The following is a 9484-nucleotide window of genomic DNA, read 5'->3' as shown; positions in this document are numbered from 1 at the left end:
TGGGCTCTGCACTGGGGAGGGCAGCGGTACACAGTCGCTCAGCGGTACACAGTCGCTCAGCGGTACACAGTCGCTCAGCGGTACACAGCCCCTACACCAGCCTCTGAGTGTCTTCATGTGGGGGAAATGCACACTGCACATTTTATAGCGACTCTGCACATCGATAATAATATCTTGCCTATTTTTGTTCCACTTTTTTTGTACTCACCCTCGTTGGGGTGGTGTGTGTGTGTGCCTGCACAGTATTTTAACTATTCATAGGACTGCACTCCTCTGGACAGAGACCTCAGATGTTGGAATCTGCTGGAGCCTCTCTCCCAGCTTGGGTGTCTCCGCCCCGGGAGCTCCCATCACTCTCCCCATCCGATCTAACTCTTCCTTCAGCACCTGGTAATCCTCCAGCGTCTCGTGCTTCTTCTTCCCGTTGTTGCCGTCACTTGGGATCAGTGCATCGATCACTACAGCTGTCTTCTGTTCCTGGTCGACCATCACCATGTCTGGTTGGTTAGCCGACACCTGCTTGTCAGTCTGGAGCTTGAAGTCCCACGGGATCTCCGTTCTGCCGTGAGCAACCACCTTGAGCAGCGTCTCCCATTTGGATTTCCCAGTCTGTATTCAGCACAGATGTTCCTGTATCCCAGTACTCTAAGTACTCTATCTATCTATCTATCTATCTATCTATCTATCTATCTGTGTGTCAGAAAGTGGGAGGTTACTGTAACAGGAGGAATGACCAAGAGGGAGAAGGGCAGAAAAAAAGGCTTTAAAAAAAAAGAGGGAGACTCCCGGGGAAAACGGGAGTGTTGACAGGTGTGAATTCCTCTGACAACAACATTTAAACCGTGGTGCACTCTCCAGTGCAACTGAGGCTGAAGCTCCAACTATTATTTCTACCTCCACTGTCTCTTTCTCTTAGGCTCCTCACAGAGGTAATGGGAAGGTCAGGGCAGGTCACATTTCATCCTCTCCGTCCATTATTACACGGTCTTGCACCATGGATCCTGGCTGCACAAAGTAGTCACTGGATATTTCGCAGGAAAAAATTATTTTGTTATTTTTGTCTTGCGCTGCCTCTGAATTTTACAAAAGGGCTCAAATCTCCGACATATCAGAAGATTTTCAAAAGGAAGGAAAGCTGGAGAACTTAGCAGCCGCGTGGTGCAGCCTGAAATAAAAACGATGGATTCAAGAGTGGCTGTTATGTGGGGAAAACCCTCCTTTGCATGCATTATTATATTATGTTGTAACTGTTGTATTATGTTGCATTGTGCACAATCCCGCGTTGTTTTATGACACGTTGCCCAAACTGTTTTCAGCGCGTGTGTGTGTGCTGCATGATAAAAGGAGTTTAATCCCAACAGTGTCAGCAGTAAAGATTATCAAAGGCAAGAAAGCTGCTGAACGTTCACAGTCTTCTGAAGCGGCACGGGGCAACCTGAGTACCTGAGAGATGTACTGCTGGTTGGATATTTAACTCCGAGAAATACGAATGCATTGCAGTGCTGACACCTGTATTCGAATTCGTAATGCTACATCATTAAATTTGCAACTTGGAAATCGCCCGTCTGTGATATTTTTCTAGGTCAGTTAAAGCTGAGATGCACCACATGGACAAAAGTATCGGACCACCTCCACATCACACCTGCTGGAGCTTTTCCGACATCCCGCTCTAAAGCCACAGGCATTAATATGGAGTTGGTCCCCTCTTTGCAGCTCTAACAGCTTCCAGTCTTCTGGGAAGGCTTTCTGCAAGATATTGGAGTGTGTCTGTGGGAATTTTTGTCCATTCGTCCAGAAGAGCATTTGTGAGGTCGGACACCGATGTCGGACGAGAGGACATGTAAAAACAGCATTTGTGGGGCCCCCCGGTGGCTCAGCAGATAAGAGCGTGTGCCTCTTGCCAAGGCTGAGTCCTGATCTCTCTGCTGTGACTGTCAAGTGAAGCTGAAACGGAGGGGGAGAACTTCCTCAATTTCGCAAAAAAAAAAAAAAGTTTTTACACTCATTTGAGGTGGTTTTTGCCTCTTTCACAAAAAGAGTTAATGTACTGGACAGGAGATGGAAATAACTTCTTCGAATAACGATGACGTCGCAGGGAGCCAGGGACCGATTCCTCTGTCGGACAACAAACATTTTTCTTTTGGTTTTTATCAACTTCAACTTCAACTTCAACTTCAAACAACTTTATTAATCCCACAGGGGGAAATTGATTAATAAAGTTGTTTGAAGTTGAAGTTGAAGTTGAAGTTGATAAAAACCAAAAGAAAAATGTTTGTTGTCCGACAGAGGAATCGGTCCCTGGCTCCCTGCTACGTCATCGTTATTCGTAGAAGTTATTTCCATCTCCAATGTGCTTACAATATGTGGAACATTTTAGATGGAAAGCCAGCTAGTGTCTACACAGTGTGGCTCATCTGCTGGTGTCTTCACTGATTATTAGTGTGACCCCTACAAAAAAACAGGGCAGAAATTTTTTTTTTTTTTGATGATAGTTTGTTTCACACTTCTTTTTTTTCTTTCTTTTGGCCGTGGTGTGTGCAAGATAATACACTCCATGGTGTTCCGATCAAGGGGATTCTTGCCTCCACCTCATCTCATCCATTAATTCCCCACATCAGGACACCTCTGAATGGTCCGTTCCTGTCAGAGCCTGATAAATAAGGCCTCTCTCCATCTCACTCTTTTTCTTAGTGTCTCTGTGCTCTGATCTCTTCACCCCTTTATTCCCCTGCCTCTGAAAAATGTTCTCCTTCCTCTCTTTTCACACCCTTTCATTCCCGTCTCCTCCACAAGTACAAATGTGTGCCCGCCCCTCCCCTCAGGTGCAGATGTAGCTCCTTTAGTTAATTACTGTCATTTCCGCTTGGTGAGCGCTCGCAGAGCCCATACGAACACGCACGCGTGGTAACTACGCATCCCAAAATGCATGCACCACCTACGCATGCTCTATAATCACATATGCGCTGACATTTATACACACAAATATGCACACACACTTTTTATGTGTGGTTACACATAATGAGATGCACATTTACAGCCATAACCAAATATAATGGCGATATAAATACTACATCACATTTGGAGGTGGCAGGCATGCACACACACACACACACACACACACACACACACACGCACGCACACACACGCACACACACACATACAAATCCAAAATATCTGTGGGCCTATTATGTTGAGGAATGATGAAATCTAGACTTCATTTGCCTTTTTTCATTTTGGGGAATAAGGGAGCAGTCAGGGAGGAAGAATAAAAAAAAATGACTGCGGTAGTTAGAACAACAAATATTAGCAGGAGAGGGTGAGGGTTGATTTTTTTTCTTTTTTTTTGTACAAATATGGTATGATGAAATTAAAGGTAAAAACAGCGGAGGGCCATCAGGGAGACAATGACAGGAACACAGTGAAATTGTGAGTATTGTTCAGTGTCCAAATCACTTTACTGGAGCACTGTGGATGGGTTAGAGCCAGGCTTTGGAAGTCCTCACATATCTCTGTCTTTCAATAACCTGGGACTACAACTAAATAGTGACTGCAACAATTTTCTGAAACAAATGATTACAGATTTTTCTGATAAAATCATTTTTACAGCACCTGAAATAATGGTGGTTGTCGATGATCACAGCAATATTCCAACTGCAGTGTGCAAAACTGAGAAAAATGATCTGAACTGTGCATTCTGCAGGCTTTCTGGCTCTTCTAGCAGACTGTTGGACTGCTTATAGTTGTGAGCAAATAATCTGTGACACACTGCATTTTGAAAGCAACCCTGCAACCCCGCTGACACACTCGCATGTCAAGAAGAGGGAGATTTCACAACAGCAGATGTGTCACTTTTCACTGCTTGCAACAATGAATTATTGCTGCACTAATGTGCCCTGCCCTCACAGGGGATTGTTTTTAAAAGTTATATTTCCTTCTCCTCACCTGAATGAACACAATGAGGCCAGTGGGCTTTATTTTGAGACAAAACTGCGACAATATCCCGGCTTATTTCAATTGTACAACTTTGGAAAAGAATGAGACTTGGGATTTCTAAGATGATCACTGATGTGGAAATGACAGAAACTCATTTATTCAAATCCTCAACATGAGAGGAAATAGCATCCTGCGTTGTAAACACAATCTCTTTTCCTACATTGCCCTTGTTAGCCGCAGATTTTCGAGGGAAATTCATGCTGACAGTGTGTAGAAATGCACCTAGGCTACCCTCCGTCCTCCATGTTAAGTATGTGCGATTCTCCACAGGGCGTGCCCAAGGTGTTTTCCATTGCAAATGCAGACAGCACGTGGGAGGGTCGGCATTGTTGGAGAATAAAAATGGGGAGAGAAAGTGGCAAAGCCACAACAAGCGAGGGAGGACAGGAAATTAGACAGGACAGGGGAGGTAGATGAGGAGAGGCATGCACAGAGGAAGAAAGAGCGGAGCCGGAGCAGCATCCTGGCTCCGAACCCGGCGCAGGACCTGCTCCTGTCATCACCCATCCATTCTCGTTTTCTTCCCCTTCCACCTGTCCCATCACTCTGCATCTAATAAAGCAGAAATGTCAGGAAAATGTAAAGTGAGAGAGGTGGAACATATGCAGAGTGAAGCGGTGAAGGACAAGAGAGCGAGGGAAAGTTGCGTGGTGACAGAGACAGAAGGAGACAAGAGAGACAGACAGCTCCTGTGAATATGGCGAGCTCCGTCTCCAGGTCTAATCCTCTGACTGACTTTCTAACTTGAAACATGGCCAGACACACACACACACACACACACACACACAGCCATACAGGCACCCTTCCTTTGGTCGCGCCATCCCTTTCTCTTGTCATACATCTCTGCTCACCTCTCTGCTGTTTTTTTTTTTTTTTTTTTTGGCTTGGCTTCCATTCATCTCTTTTCCCCTCCAGGGATCTGCTCAAAGGCACACAGCCACAGCAGGCAGTGTGTAACAAAAACACAAGCACAACCCGTTCTGTTGGCGAGCTGATGAGGTACAGACGCATATCACTTCATAACGATGATGAGGGTACGCTGACTAGAGAAACAGTGCAAATACCGGCAGAAATAACACCAAGCTGTCATGTTCTGTGAAATTATCGAATATGAACGACGAGAACTGTAGGGCGATGTGTCAGGATGTAACTACTGAAACATGCACAATGTGTAGGCTCAATTCTGAAAGAAGATCCATTCAGATCATGCCAGGCAAATCAGTGAGTTACAAATGTCATTACAAATGCACGCTGTGTGTTCGAACCCACAGGACCGTACTTTATATTCCAGTGGGGATCTCAGAGCTTCCAAATATACCAAATATGTCCGGCTGAATTAAAGGGAAATGTATATGAGACGGTGCAGCCGTGGGTTTGAATATTTCACTTGATGTAAGTGTGATGCAGCTTCAGTGACGGGTTGCAACCAGCAGACACAGAATATGTATGTGACGTGCAACATGGAGAAAAATGTTTTTCTAAGTTTGAAGTTTCTTAACAGGGAAATTTCCTCTGGGACATTATTTTATCACACTAAGGTCGCCTGACAAATAATAAAATAGGACTGTAGCTGCCTTACTGGGGCATTTGACACTCAGAATTCAGAGAGTATACATAAATGATTACACTACAGATGCGTTATGGCTTTTTCTATCGTATTTAAAAGTTAAAAATTAAAGCTTTTCCCTCAAAATGTCTTTTCCCCCATGTGCAGTTGTGTCCCTTTTTCAGCAAAAGGATCTCATGCAGTGGAAATGTTACCGCAAAAACAGGACCAGCAGGGGTTTTCAATCCCAAACACAGCTATGAATCCTTTGGCTTCAGCATGCAGATTGTCTACAATTAAATGCACATACAATGCATCTTTGATCTATGTACATGAATGAAAATAAACGCGTCTATGGCCTCGGCTGGGGCCGGTGCCCTGGCCCCACAACAGCAGTGATTTTGTTTTCCCCCGATGTTGCTAAGAACGCCGTGATTGTTTAGAGCTGAAAGCAGATCATTTATCTACTGTGGGAAGTTACTTGGTATGAACCTCAGATAAGTTTGTCTCTGAGGGTGTATTGATGGTGTTATTGTGCTCTGTTGCTGCTTTTCTGCTGCTTTGTCTCTAAAGACGAGACAGAGAAAATTGATGTCGATCCGGTGCAACGCAAGACGTCTAAACCTCCCAAAAGCATGAGAGGGTTGGATCAAATGTTCTCCCAGGCTGTGCTTTCAAAAAATGTAACTATCATCACTTTCATGTCAAATCAGCTAATCAAAAGAGCTCAGACTAGTCTGTTTGAGAGGAAGTTTAAATCTGAGGTCTTTCCAGCGATGATTAAAAGTCTGAAATACAGCAGACGAAGCGCTGTAGTGCTGTAGCAGTTGTCAAACCTCGTGCTGGAAGCAACACCTTGATAAAGGAGCGGCTGGAAACCGCACGAGTGGAAATCAATTGAAGTTCCTGTCTTCTCCAGCTTGTTGTCGATGTGTTCTACTTGTCTGAGAAGCTCCTAATTTAAACATGTTTTGGGTTTAGGGCTCGGCTTTAGCCAGCGTGACCTCGTGTTGAGGCACAGTGGAAGGCTTTACTAAAACACATTTTTTTCCATGGCACTAACACACATCCATCGATTTTCTAAAATTTCTCCCGTGACAAACACAGATGAACTTACTTGTGCTCTGCAACAAAGGGCGCCATCAACTGCGAAATCGTTTCAAGGCTAAATATGAGGAGCACATGTAAACTTTCCACATACATTTTGAACTAAATCCAACTCCTAAATGCAGAAACGCTTCTTCTCAGTTTGTTTCACATCCTTTAGTGCCTTCACAGAGTGTGTGATGGTCAGTGAGAGACAGTGATTCCCGTTTAACCCTATAAAGCCTGAACTATGAAAGAACTGGCAGAAAATTCCATTTTTTTGAAACTGAACCCTTTTTTTAGTCCTATAACAAAATATTAAAAAAAAAAAAAAAAAAAAAAATTAAAAATATGTTATTACACAACCTTTCTGGTGTATGATATATGATATGTACTTGAAGTGCCAATGGTATGGTCCAGGGTGAACAGGGGAAGTGTTCAAAGGTATACAACAGTATTTTGGTCAAGTATTGATTAAACTGGAAACGAAAAACGGAATTGAAAATGTGTATCATATATGATACGAACCGATTGTCACACACCTATGAGTCGATTATTCCTTACATTAATAAATTTTTGGTGGAAGTTCAGTGCTTCCAGCAGGGTGAGATCTGCTCCTCCGTCGTTTGAAGCTCTTCAGGAGTCGCTTCCTCGTGCCGTTCTTTTTCCTCGGCTGCGTCCCACTCTCCAAAATCCTTGTATTCTCCAAATAGATTAAAGAAGCGTTCAAATCAGCCACTGGTGTGTTTTCCCTCTCGGTTGTTAGTTTATCGAGTCGATAACTCAGCTTGATGGCGAGTAAGCTTTGACAGCTGTGCTTTTCAGTGTTGCTGTGGTTACGCTGATTAAACTTCAGCCAAACTACTCGTGCCATACACAGTTTTTGACGCACATCTGCCGGCCAATCAGGAAAGAGCATTCCCCCAGACCACGGTATAAACGTCTTTAATATGTTGCACAGTTGAATTGCATATCGAGTCTCATCCATCCCTGGGTTTGGTTCGCTCGGCATGAGGCCAAAGGCTGGATTAGCTCTCCTCAGCAGGCGGCACTTTCTCACAGTCATCAAGCACATTTGAAACTGATGAAGGCTGTCAATTTTATATTTAGGCTGCACAGTGCAACCGCACACACCGAGACTCTTTGCACCACTTGTGCCTGTGCCCTTAAAGCCGCAGTGAAACGGTATTTTGAGAGCATTTTGTTCCCTACATGTGATGCATTTCCTTTTCGAGACGGGGCGCAGCACAGAGAGGCGTCTCTTAAAAGTGCCAAGCAGTCGGCCAGGTGTCTCAAGGTCAAGACTAAAATACACCGGATTTGCGTTTCAGGTGACACTGTAGCTCGCTTGCAGCAGCCACAGCAGAGTCAGCTTTCTATAGGTTAGCTGACAGATACGCACGTGGACTTGAAACCCCACATGGCAGCATCAAGTCTTTATTTATTTATGTGTGTATTTATTTATACTAGCCTTAAAAGCTCAGTGGCGCAGTCGTGGCTCTCTCCGGTGCCACTGCGCTCTTAAAGGTCTCAAATTTTGCTCATTATGAGGCGACAAACTTGAGTGTAATTGCCAGCTGATTAACAATCTGACACTTGTTCAATGCTGTGACATCCTGAGACATGTGCTTGCAAAGTCTGAATATACAATAAAATATACGCCTGTACAATCTAATACAATCCAATACAACTGTTTTCCATTATGCTGCCTATAATGCTCAGGTTTTCTTTTGAGGTGTTCATTCAATTCTATGTTTGGCATTGAGCTCATAGTTAGAGCTGCTGCTGTACTGGACTGCATTTTATTCAGAGGTGTTTCCACTATTCTGTCCCCTTCATGTATATAAATAGGGGAGGACAAAAAATTAGAAACACCTCTCAATAGAATGTAGTCCAGTACAAGACCTCTGCAAAATACAACCTCAATAATAAACATAGAATTAAATTTACACATTCTCCACAAAAAACTGACCATTATAAACTTTGTTAAAAGGTAGAATTTATGGCAGAGCTGCTGCATTGAACTGCATATCCATCAGTGACCTTTCAAAAGACAGACTGAACAGTGTTTTTCTCCACTTCCAGTGTGATTGAGATCACAAGTGAGTTAAAACAAAGCAGAATGGCTTTGTGTTACCTCACTTGTTTTATTATTCAAACTTTCACGTGTACAGTGACACTGTAAGCTGTCAATAATTCCAAGTAATTTACATGAAAGTGTGTGTTTCTTACATTAATCATAAATGTATCTACTGTTTTCAGGACTCTATATGGAGCTGCCATCACCACTGAGACACAGCAGCCCTGCACCCCGTCTCTCAGCCATGATCTCATGAAGGATGTGCCATTTCTAACACGTGAAGTGCAGTAGACAGCATGGAGCTTGTTTTTGTGTTAATTAAAGTAACTTCAAATAATAAAGCGAGTCGTGTTGAAACAGAAGATGTGCCGTCCCAAAATACACACGCGTTTGCTGAAAATGACAAACCCTGTGCATCCGGACTCTTGTTACAGAACGCGGTTTTCACATGAAGATAATTACTATGTAGGTGAAATAAAGCCATTCAGGCTCCCATGTGGCTGCACTGATGCCATATGCATGTGTGGTCGTGCACATTTTTAAATATAGACGGCTGATTTGAATTCTCATGGCCGGCTGGTATGACATTAATTGCAGGCCTTATGGCTTCATTTGCTCCATTTTCCTCACAGCAGGCAGCCCATGAAATACTGTAACTGTAACTGTAGCAGCTGTAGTAAAGACAGAAGGCCGGTGCTGGCACTGGTGCTGATAATTATTGCTGATTGATAGATTGTATGCCATTTGAACACCTGGCTTCATTGTGAAAATCAATTCTA

Source organism: Myripristis murdjan, chromosome 18 (assembly GCF_902150065.1).
Source record: "Myripristis murdjan chromosome 18, fMyrMur1.1, whole genome shotgun sequence".
NCBI lineage: Eukaryota > Metazoa > Chordata > Actinopteri > Holocentriformes > Holocentridae > Myripristis > Myripristis murdjan.
Note: the sequence above shows the minus strand (reverse complement) of the source record.